This window comes from Echinops telfairi, unplaced genomic scaffold (assembly GCF_000313985.2).
Source record: "Echinops telfairi isolate 266 unplaced genomic scaffold, ASM31398v2 ScPeMD7_3533;HRSCAF=4204_0, whole genome shotgun sequence".
Lineage (NCBI taxonomy): Eukaryota > Metazoa > Chordata > Mammalia > Afrosoricida > Tenrecidae > Echinops > Echinops telfairi.
The window spans coordinates 28,039,122-28,051,380 of NW_022107431.1; the positions used below are offsets into that span (position 1 = coordinate 28,039,122).

Below are 12,259 nucleotides of genomic sequence, written 5' to 3' on the forward strand. Positions count from 1 at the left end.
ACTGGTTCATCTCATTCCTGTGGCCCTTCTGCAAGGGGATGTCCAATTTTCCACAGATGGGCCCTACATCCTCACTCTGCACTCCTACTCATTCACAATGCTGTTTTTAAATTTTTTGTCTTTGATGCCTGATCCTGATCCCTTCAATATCTTGTGATCTCACAGGCTGGTGTGCTTCTTCCATGTGGGCTTGTTGCTTCTCAGTTAGATGGCCCCTTGTTTATCTTCCGACCTGTAGGACCCCAGACTCTATATCTTTTGATAGCCGGGCACCATCAACTTTCTTCACCACATTTGCTTATGCACCGCTTTGTTTTCAGCAATTATGTTTGGGTATGCTGGTGTGCTTATTCCATGTGGGCTTTGTTGTTTCTCATTTAGATGGCCGCTTGTTTATCTTCGGCTTTTAAGACCCAGATGCTATATCTTTTGATAGCCTGGCACCATCAGCTTTCTTCACATTTGCTTGTGCACCTGTGATCTTCAGCAATTGTGCCAGGAAGGTGAGCATCTCAGACTGCCGAACTGTTAGAACAAAGTGTCCTTTTGTTGAGTGAGTACTTGAATATGGGCCCACTGTCCATCAACATAGATCTTGAAGTGTGTTTTTTGACATTGAGTGCAATGACATTCCTCTTGAATCTTTAATTTTGGCATAAAATCCATATATTTTTCAGATTCAAAATGGCCAATGCCAGTTCATTTCATTTCACTAATGCCTAGAATATTGATCTTTATATATTCCATTTCATTATTGACAACTTCCAGTTTTTCTAGATTCATCATTTGTGCATTCCAAATTCCAATTATTAATATATATTTGCAGCTCTGTGTTAGTCTGGGTAAACTAGGGAAACAAATCCACGGAAATTCATATGTATATAAGAGAGAGTTTTATATAAAGGGTAAGTGTACACTGAGAAAGCATCCCAACCCAGCACTGTCCAAGCCCATAAGTCCAGCATTAGCCTATATGTCTGACACCAAGCTACAAAGTCCTCCTCAATCTCACAAAACACATGCAATGATGTTGGCTGTAGGAGGAAAGCTGAATCAGTGAACATGTAAGCATCCCAGCATTGGAAGGGGTCCCCACAAGGTTGCTCCAGCACCCAGGGCAACATCAGGGTAGGTCATGTGGCTTCTCCTCAGGGATTTCTTGCAGGAAGTGAGCCTTGCTGGCTGAAGCAGGGAACTGGCTAAGGCAGCTTCACCCTGGTCCAACCACCAGAAAGCAAGAGACCCAAGAACTAGAAAGGTGAGGCTTACCGAGCCATTTATCTCTCTGCTCTTCAATTAATCCCACATGTGTTTATCAGCCAGGTTGGCACAATAAACCTTAACTAGCTCAAGCTGTTTCTTATCATTTTGAGTTCTGCCACATCAGCAAATGATTGTCTAGAAGGCTTATTCCATCCTTATCTTTCTGGGCTCTACTTTACTCCCTCCATGTCTTGATTGTCTCTGCTTTTAGAAGCATTTCTCCCTCAGTCATATTTTGAGGGTATCCTGTCCTGAAGGACTCATATTCTGGCACTAACTCTGACAATGTTCTGCTGCCATTCATAACATTCTCAATATCGACTGTGTTCCACTGCTATTCTTATGGTTGTCGATGGTGAATTCTCCGGAAGTAGCGAGCCTATCTCTTCTTCACAGTCTGTTCTTAGTCTAGAAGTTCTGTTGGAATCTGTTCCCTTCGGGTGACCCTAATGGTATTTTAAATAAATGTGACATAGCATCCAGCATCCCAGCAACACACCATCCACCACAACAGGACAAAGTGACAGACATCTGTAATCTTCTTCACTGGTGCTTTGCTGATTCGGGGTCTCTTTCCTTTTCATTTAAAATTTGAGAATTTTTATTTAAATAATGACCTTTATAAATAAATTCTGTCTGAAGAAAATGCTTCATAGTGTACTGATGCTTTTAAAATTATTGTAGCATGCTTTCTGGTGTAACATGGTCTTTTCTAAAGAATGTTCCAGGTGCAGTGGGAAAGTTTTTGAGGTCACAAGATGGAGTGTTCTGCATGTTTTTAGGGTTAATTGTATTGTTTGGATCTTCTATATGTTTGTTGAGTTCCTTTCTAGTTGTATCCATCAAAAGTGATGTATCAGTGTCTCTTACTACTATTGTGGAGCTGTATATTACTGTTGTTTTTATTGCTGTACTTTGGGGATCTTACACTTGTTTTACATATTTTAATTACGGTTAATTCTTCTTGCTGGATCGACACTTTAATCATTAGATAATATCTATTGTCTCTTTTTGTTGTTACCTAAAAGGGTTTTTTTGTGAAAAACTTTTTTCAGAAAATAATAGGAACCCTGGTGGTGTAATGTGTTACCAGTTGCGGTGCTAACCACAAGGTTAGCAGTCAAAAATCACCAGCTGCTCTCAGGGAGAAACGTGACGCTCTCTACTCGCATAAGAGTAAACTCACAGTGCACTTCTACTCTGTCCTACAGGGACTCATCAGTCTGAATGGACTGAATAACAGTGAGTAAGAACTGGTTCTTGGTAGCCATCTGCCATTCATGCAGCCTTTTATCGTTAGCTTATTTTTCCCTTCTGTCTAAAGTGTGTTTCAAGAATAGTCTGGATTTACCGCTATCATCTTGCTTCTTTGCGTGTGTGTGTGTGTGTGTGTGTGTGTGTGTGTGATTGGTAGTTTCTTTGTTCCGTATGTTTTTCTGTACTGAGTTTCTTTTGGTTTTGGATTAATGATCATTTTTCTACATTGCCATTGTTTGGGTGTTTACATAGTCATTCTTATTATTTTTAACTCTTTGATGCAAGAGTTTATTGAATTACTTTGAATTTGCCTTAAATTATTATTGCTTTTCAAGTTTGTGATCAACCTGCTCTTTCTAGATTTAATCAGACTCTACATTTGGAAGATCTTTCTATCATTTACTACATCACTTGTTTGGAAATTTTCATCATGTACAAATATATGTGCCCATTTAATTATCTTCAGTCATATAGGTTGATTTTATTTTGAAACATCAATTGATTTTGTTGTTTGGTACCATCTCCTCAGTTTTGACTCATCGAATGAAGCAATGATCACCTTCATGGTTATTGTTTCAGCTACTCTTTCAATCTATCTTCTTGAGGATTTTCTTCTGGTTTGTGCTTCTTTATGCTATCAAGAAATCAAGTTGTCCTCTAGGCATCAGTCTGTTCTAGTCAGGGAGAGGAGAAAGAGTAAACTTTTGGAAGGTTTGATAGTTAATTCAGACTGTGAATACAAAGATGATGATCTAAAATTTGAGCCCCGACCTACGTCTGTTTTCATTGTTGGCGAGTTGGGGGGTGTCATCTACATGTCACAGGCGATTTACTACATCCTCCTCTATTTCCGATGCCACATGATCCTTCACAGGCTCCAGAGTCCACGGTGATCTTCTCAGCATGTTGTCATTACTGTTGTTGTCATGGAGTTAGTGTCAACCCTTATCAACCCTTTGCACAACAGACCAAACTGCTGTCCTGCATCGAATCATTCTCACAGGTGTCCCTATGCTTGATCCCTTTATTGCAGCCATGATGTCACTACATTCCTTTGAAGCCTTCTTAATTTTCGCTGCCCCTCTACTTTACCAAGTATTATATCCTTCTTCAGGGACTCATCTCTACTGATAACATGTTCAAAATACCTGTGACCAAGTTGTTCCATTCTTGCCTCTAAGTAATATCATATTTCTTCTAAGGCAGACTTTTCTTGTCCCAAGCAGTTCATGGTACTTTTAATATTCTTCTCCAGCTCCACAATTCAAATGCATTAATTCTTCTCTGGTCTTATTTATTCAATGTCCAACTTTCATATGCATAGGGGTCAATTTAAAATACCATGGCTTGGATCAGGGACAACTTGTTTCTCAAAGTAGCATCCCTGATTGTCAATACTCTGTTGAGCTTTTGGGCAGCAGATATACCCAATGCAAAGCTTATTTTGATCTCTTGACCGCTGCTCCCATCAGCAATGATGGTGCATCCAAGCATCCAAGAAAAAATCCTCAATACCTCCAACAGTTTCTCTGTTTATTATGCTACCTATTTGCCCATCCAACTTAAATAAGTATGATGGAAAAATACAACCCAGATACACACCTTTCCTGATTTTAAGCAATGCAGCATCACCTTGTTCTGTTAGAACCACTGCACAGGCTCTTGATGTGCACACACTTTACTTCTGTGGTTTCTTCAGGTTGACCTGGGTGGATATTTTGGTCTTGTTTTGGCTTTTTCATTCCCACTGTAGCATAGTATTTTGTTGAATGAATGCATGTGAGTTATTTCTTCATTTGTATCAGTAGTTTTTCAATTTGGAAGTATTGAAATTAACGTGAGAAAATACACTTTTCCTTGGTAAAGCCTACACATGCTTATATTTGAAAGATTTTATGTGGAAATGCATAATAGAATATGTGTAATTTCATTTTACAACATACTAAACAATAGTGCAAAGCAGATAAGTAAACATTCATTCTCATGGATGTTCTGAATATTAAAGCTGAGTTATTATATTGACAAAGTATATCAATGCCACTATGGAGTTCCAGAAAAATAAGCAAAAGTTTCTTAGGGAAAAAAACCAGGCAGCATATTCTTTAGAAGCAAAGATGGCAAGATTTTGTCTCATGATATTGAACATGTGACCAGGGGTGAACCATTCCTGTCAAAGGAGATCGTGGTTGGTCAAATAAAAGGTCAGAGAAATCAAGGAGACCCTGAAAATCATGGCTCAGCCCAGTGACGGCAACAGTGGGCTCTCACATCACAAGAGTTGTCACAATGGCAGAGGACTAGGGAGTGTTGTGTTTTGATATTCAGAGAGTCACTACAAGTCAGAGCCAACCTTAGCCACACTTAATATTTTCTATCATTTTCATCTTAACCATTTAGCTTAGGCTCTTCTGAGAAGCTAGACAAGAAGAAGAACACAGCACCAATATTAGAGGAAGGTTATTTAAAAGCATTCTCCAGGCAGATGTACCAGCACGGCTTGCTGAAAGTGAGGGGGACTTGAATTATTTGAGGTTAAAGATACATGATTGTAGCCTAGTATGGGTTTCATCCCAATGTAAAGAAAACCAAAGTCCTCACAACTGGACCTCTATGCAACATCATGGTAAAAGCAGAAAAGACTGATGTTATCCAGGATTCATCTTGTTTCGATCCTCAATCAATGGTCCTGGAAGTGGCAGTCCAGAGATCAAACAAAGCATTGCATTGGTCAAATCTACTGCGCGAGAACTTTAATGGACTTGTTTGTTAGTAATAGCTCAAAGTCCCTTGCAGTTTTACTTTTCCTCCTTTTTTCTTTTTTAGCAACTCTGAGCAATATTTAGGTCCATGGGATACGAAACCTGGAGGGCATTTTTCATTTGTTTGTTTTATAGAAACACACTGTATGTACATACCAAGTCCATTTCAACAAATGAAATCAACAATATCGTATTAAAACTTCCATAAATGTTCACTTTATCCCCCATTCTCATCCTTCCTCCCTCCCCATTCAATATCCGAATCTGTCTTGAAAGAAGTACATCCAGAATGCTCATTGGAAGCCTGGGCAGAGAGGCTCGTCTCCCACAGCAACACTTAAGAGGATAGTTCAGGACCGAGTGGAATGTCCTTGTGTTGTACATAAGGGGCTATGAATCAGAGCTGAGTCAACAGCACCCAGTGACAACCATCTATCCCCTTCTGAATCCCAGATGATCTTTCCCATTGATGTACTCCTGCAACTGTTTTTAAATAGATCTTCAACAAAATTTCACTTTCAAGTGATAATGATGATCATTTTGGATCATTTCGGAATTCTACTTGATCGCATTTAATGGGAATGGGCATACATATGGATCGCTTCCAGTTTCCCGGAGAGGTAGTTGTCTCCTAAAATTTTTGTATAGATGAATAAGCACTTCAAAATGTACATGTATCTGTTGAAAAATACCCATTCATGCACTCTTAAATATTTATTGTTCATTCATGCCTTATTTCTTCCAAAGCACTGGATCTTAATTATATGCTGTTATTGTTGTTGTCAGGTGCTCTCAGGTCAGTTCAAACCCCTATCTACCTTATGCACAACAGAAGTAAACACTGCCCATCCTGCGTCGTCCTCACAATTGTTCCTTTGCTTCAACTATTGTTGCAGCGATGATGTCAATCCATCTCCTTGAGGGTCTTTCTCTTTTTGGTATGCCCCTCAAATTTACCAAAGATGATGTCCTTCTGCAGGGACTGGTCTCTCCTGACATGTACACCGTTTATAAGATGAAAATCTCTCCATTCTAGCCTCTAAGCATCACGGTGGTAATACTGATTCCAAGACAGTCTTGTGGGTCCCTTAGCAGTCTATGGTACTTTCAATACTCTTCTCCGTACCACAATGCAAATGAATCAATTCTGCAATGACCCTCTGATTCAATGTTCAACTTTCACATATATATGTGGCCATTGAAAATACAATGGGCTGGATCAAGTACACCTTAGTTCTCAAAGTGAAATTTTGCTTTTCAATAGTCCAAAGAGGTTTTGTGCAGCAGATTTACCTAATGCAACTCATCCTTTGATCTTTCGACTTCTGCCTCCATGATCATTGATTATAGGTCTAAACAAAGCACAGGAATAAATGTAAGGATGTCCCAGGATGGTGCAAGGTTTCCTTCTGTTGTGCACATTGTTGCTATGGTTTGCAACTCACTAGATGGCACCTACCAACAACTCTACTATTAAGAGCACAGCTCAAAGTCTCCTGACCTCCACCTGGATCTTTTCTTCCTTCCCTCTCTTTTAAAGGACCTTTGGCTTTTTTCATGGGGTTCTCCACGTCCTCCCACAGGTGATCAGGTCTTTGTCAGAGGTGTCCAATGCATCGATTCTGTTCTTAAGATGTTCTTGAAATCCATGGAAGATAGAATCTATGTTATATTTTTGCTCCCATGGACTTAAAAACATTTCTTCAGCTTTATCCTGAACTTACCTATGAGTAATTGATGGTATGTCCCATAGTCATTCCGTGACCTAGTTTTAGATGCTGATGTTGAGCTTCTCCGGAGTGTTTTTCCACAGATGTAGTTAATTTGATTTCCGTGCATTGCATCTGGAGAAGCCACCTTATGTGTTGTTGCAGAGAGGTATTTGCTATGAACAAGTCATTAGCATTGCCAAATTCTATTAGGCGATCTCCATCTTCATTTCTATCACCAAATTCATGTTTTTTAACTGCTGTTTCTTCTTTGTTTCTAACTTTTGCATTCCAATCACCAATTACTATCAATGCATCTTGATGGCATGATGTTTGATCAATGTCAACCTGAAATTTTTGGTACAATTCTTCAATATCCTCCCCATTAGCTTTTGTGGTTGGTGCATACAGATGAATAATGGTCATATTGGTTGAATTTCCATGTATGAAAATAGATATAATCCTATCATAAACAGCATTGCACTTCATGATTGTTTTTTCCGTGTCCATTTTCACAATGAGAATTAGCCCTGGTGGTGTAGTGGTTACAATTTGGGCTGCAATCCACATGTTTGGCAGTTCAAAACCACCAGCAGCTCCTCTGGAAAAAATAAGTGGTAATACTTACCTGGCAGGGGAGATACCATGATCACGAAGGTGGTTTCCCCAAGGCGAGGCTTATCCATTGCACTCTGGACGTGCTGACCCCTGCAATTTCCACAAATGTGGGAAACTCAACTGCATAACATGGCAGCGGGGGAATGCATCTGCGCTTTCCCCTGCATTTATTAGATTAAAAAAAAAAGAAAAAGGAAAAAAAATAATAAGTGGCTTTCTACTTATTATTTATTTATTATTCTACTTATTATTTATTCTACTTATTATTAAATAATAACTAACTTTCTACAGTTAGTTTCAGAAACAACCAGGGTGTAGCTATGAGTTAGCAATAACTCCATGGCAGTGAGTTTTGTGTTGTTTTGACAATGAGTACCACTACATTCTTCCCGATTGTTTTCCCAGCATAGTAAATCACATGGTTTTCTGATTAAAAATGGCCAATACCAGTCCATTCCAACTCACTAATGCCTAGACTATAGATCTCTGTGTATTCCATTTCATTTTGATCACTTCCAAAATCCGTGGCCTCATGCTAAGCATATTTCATGTTCTGATCACAAGCAGATTTTTACAGCTGGTTTTCTTTACCTTTCATGGTGCCCATCAGCAAATGAAGATCCCAAAGGGCTCCACTTACACAGGCTTCACACCACTCACATCATGTTCCGCTCCACTTGGAGATGCCCTCCGACTTGACAGGCCACCCCTAGCCCTATCTCTGACAATGTTCTGCTTCTAGTCATTAGGCCTTCAGGATTTTACAATGTTTCCAAGCTATGCATACGGTTTTCAGTGGCTCCCTTTTTTCCAAAGCAGAGACCTAAGTCCTTCTTTGTTGTGTGTTCTTAGTCTGGAAGCTCTGCTACTTTGGATAACTATGCTGGCATTTAAAATACCAGTGACACAGGTTCCAGCATCACATCTTTCACAGCAACACATAAGCCACCACAGCACAGCAAATTGACAGACCAGGGAGTATATGTGTATTACTTCCATTTTCTTCTGATGTTTTATGCATGTCTCCATATATTGCCTGTAGAATCTTTCAATATTGCAACTCTTGGCTTGGGTTTTTTTTTTTTTGTTTTTTTTTTTTGAGAAACGCTATTATCTTACCATTTGGTTTACCAACTTTATGTCTTTACAAATTTCACTGTAATATATTTTGTGTCCTTGGACTGGCCTGGGAATTGTCTCTTTGGCTCTTTCACTTAAACATTTCTGTACTCTTTCTATGAGAGCTACTTTCTTAGAACAAGTGTCAACATCTTTTTTGACATGCATTTTGGTCTTTTATGGCCCTCCTGTATTTTAATACATGTTTTTTTTTCTTTCTTTCTTCAGGTATACTGTCCTTGATGACATTTTCAAACTTGTCTGATTGTCTAATCCATAAATCTATTTGTGAGCTAGTCTCTTAATTTTTGTGGGGTATACTAAAAATAAGAATTTGACTCTCATGAATGAGTGTTAATGTTCATCAGTTTCTCACAGAAATTGTAGCTGAGCAGTTTATGGTTTGTGTCAGAGTTGTCCCTTGTCCTGGTTCTGATTGATGACGTTGAATGACTCCAGACTCTCTTTCCACAGATGTAGTTGACATAATTCCTGTGTATTACATCTGGACCATATGGCCCACAGCCCACATCTATCAGCTCCAGTTAAATTTTTGAAAGAAAATATTTGCAATGAATAAGTCATTTATCCTGCAAAAATAAATCTTGTATCCCTAGAGTGGTTTCTATCACCAAGCCATATTTTAAAAAAATCGAGCCTTTTTTGTTTCCAAGTTTCACATTCCAATTACCAGTAATTGATGCATCTTGATTGCATATTTGCTCAATTTCAAACTTCAGAAATTGGAAATTGTTTGTTCATATTTTGCTATAGTGGTTGATGTATAATTCCATTTTAATAATAGTTGTTCTAATGGTGTTCTTTCTAGGCATATGGATTTTTCTTTTCATGTTATTCATGGAAACTGCTGTATTTCAGTACAGATTTTCCGTTTTTTTAATGATGAATATGATATCACCCTTCTTCTATGTACTTCTTGACAGAGTAGATCAGAACTTTGCTATATTCAGCATGGCCAACAACAATCCATTTTCACTCACTCCTGCCTAGAACAGCGGTTCTCAACCTGTGGGTCGCAACCCCTTTGGTAGGGGGGAGTCAAACGACCCTTTCACAGGGATCACCCAATTCATAACAGTTGCAAAATTACAGTTATGAAGTAGCAACGAAAATGATTTTACGGTTGGGGGTGGTGGTCACCACAACACGAGGAACTGTATTAAAGGGTTGCAGCATTGGAAGGTGGAGAACCACTGGCCTGGAATGTTGTTCTTTACGTGTTCCATTTCATGTCTGCACAGCTTCTGGTGTTGCAGCATGATGAGTTGAGCTGAGATCTACATGGTCAGCCGTTCAAAATCACCATCAGCTCCATGGAGAAAGACTGGGCTTTCTAGTCCCATAAACAGTTACAGTCTCAGAAATCCTCAAGGGGTTGCTATGAGTCAGCATCGATTAAATTGTAGTGAGGTGAAGTGATTTTTTTCCCTTCAAAATGCTATACAACTTCTGAGAAAACATTCATTGGCAAGTTTTCCTCTCCACATATAAATTTATATATGCCTTAAGATGCTAAATATGTTATTGGAGAGGTGGATAAACTAAACAATGAAAAAAAATACCCCAAATTAATGCATTTGAATCATGCATTATCGATGCATGCCTAGTGAAGAATATTGAAAGTACCATGGACTGCTGAAAGAAACAACAAATCAAGCTTTGAAGAAACACGGCCAGAATGCTTCTTAGAAGCCTAGATTGTGAGAAGAAGTATAGATTGTGAGACATCATTTAACATGCTTCGCACATATTATCAGGAATGACCAATTTCTGAAAAAGGGCATCATGCTTGGTAAAGTAGAATGTCAGCAAAAAAGTGGATGACTCTTAATGAGATGAATTGACAATATGGCGACAGCAATCGGTCCAAATATAATAACTATCTTGTGGATAGCCCAGGAATGAGCACTGTTTCCTTCTGTATTGCATAGGGTCACTGTGTTGGTCCAGGTAGACAAGAGAAACAAATTCATAGACATTCATATGTGTATAGGAAAGAGTTTTTTATACAAAAGCAATTGAATATTGAGAATACATCCCAGCCCAGTCTCGATCAAGTCCATAAGTCCAATATTAGCCCATATATCCGATACCAGTCTATAAAGTCCTCTTCAGACTCGCAAAACGCATGCAATGACACAGAATGCAGGAAGATCACAGACAAGTGGGTGGGAAGTCTTGTGGATCCAGTGGCATTTGTAAGCAGCTTAGGTCCGGCAGGGTCTCCAGGTGGCTTCTCCAGCACCCAGGACTCTGGCTGCATCAGGATAGCTTCCTGTGGCTCCTCCTCCTCGGAAATGTCTCATAGGGAGTGAATGAGTGTCCCGCCTCCAGCGAGGTATTTATCTCCTTAGCATGTCCAAAAGAGACCATCAAACTACTACCTGATTAACAGGCTCGACTTCACCTCTTCACTCTGAATCCTCTCAAATTGACAACAGATTATATAACTACCACAGTGGAGGGACTGACTTGAGGGCCCCTAATAACAACAACACATAAATTTGATAGTTATCTTTGCCTTTGACTTGTTTTATATGAAACACTTTCATCCATTAGTAAAATAGATGAACACAAACAGCATTAGAATATTTTTCAGTAAAACGTAAATTTGTATCTTATCATTTTTATTATTTAAAAATATTTTTGATTGTATATTATCTTTTGAAAGAGGAAAGAGAGAGAGGGACCAGACCTCAACATGGTACACCAAGCCTTGAGGGCAACATTATGGCATGAAACAGCAAAGTAACAGAGAGGTCTATGGGGTTGCACCAACCCCAGCTATGACAGCCTCTCCCTAGAAGATTGTGCTACAGAAGACAGCACTGAAGATGCAGCCTGGGGAGAGGGTGGGAACAAATTAAGAGGGAAAGAGAGAGAGAGAGAGAAAATGAACCACAACCTGGCCCACCAAACCCCACTTGCAGCAACCAAGTCACAGAGAGGACCTCAGGGTTGGCCCCACCAAGACTTGTTGACACAACACTGCAGGAGACAGCACTGGAGAGACAGTGTGGGAATTGTACCGGTAAGACCCCCCTAAATTGGGATGAAACACAGAGGGAGCACAAGAGTGCAGCAAGGGAAGTAAAGCAATGATGTACCCATGGAATCCCCAAAATAGACTTCAGACTTAGAGGGCATGGCATGGCACCTCATCAGACTCGATCAGAAAACATACAGAAAGGTGAGGAGATAGATCTGGAACTATTTAGAAGAGAGTTTTTCCTTCTTCTCTGCCCCCACCCCTCACCCCATGTCTATATATATAAGATAGGCAAGATAAGCAACCCAGAGGACAAAACAACAGGACCAAGCGTTCTGTTCATTGGAGACAGGAGAGAGTGTTGGGGAGGAACTGGGGAAAGGGAGTGGGGAGCAACACAACCATGGACAAGGGAACAACAAGAGATCTAAAATCTATAGTGAAGAGGTTGTAGACTGTCTTGTGGGGTTTGAGCAAGTGCAATGTAGCCTAAAGGAATTACTACTGAGAGCCAAATGAAGGTC

At 39.6% G+C, this 12,259-nt stretch overlaps 1 non-coding gene across 1 annotated transcript; it reads left to right on the forward strand.

Moving 5' to 3' along the window:
- Positions 1-7,608: 7,608 nt before the first annotated feature.
- On the forward strand, positions 7,609-7,770 carry LOC115871161. Its single transcript, XR_004047136.1, has one exon. It is a non-coding gene; the product is annotated as a U1 spliceosomal RNA (small nuclear RNA).
- Positions 7,771-12,259: the final 4,489 nt, after the last annotated feature.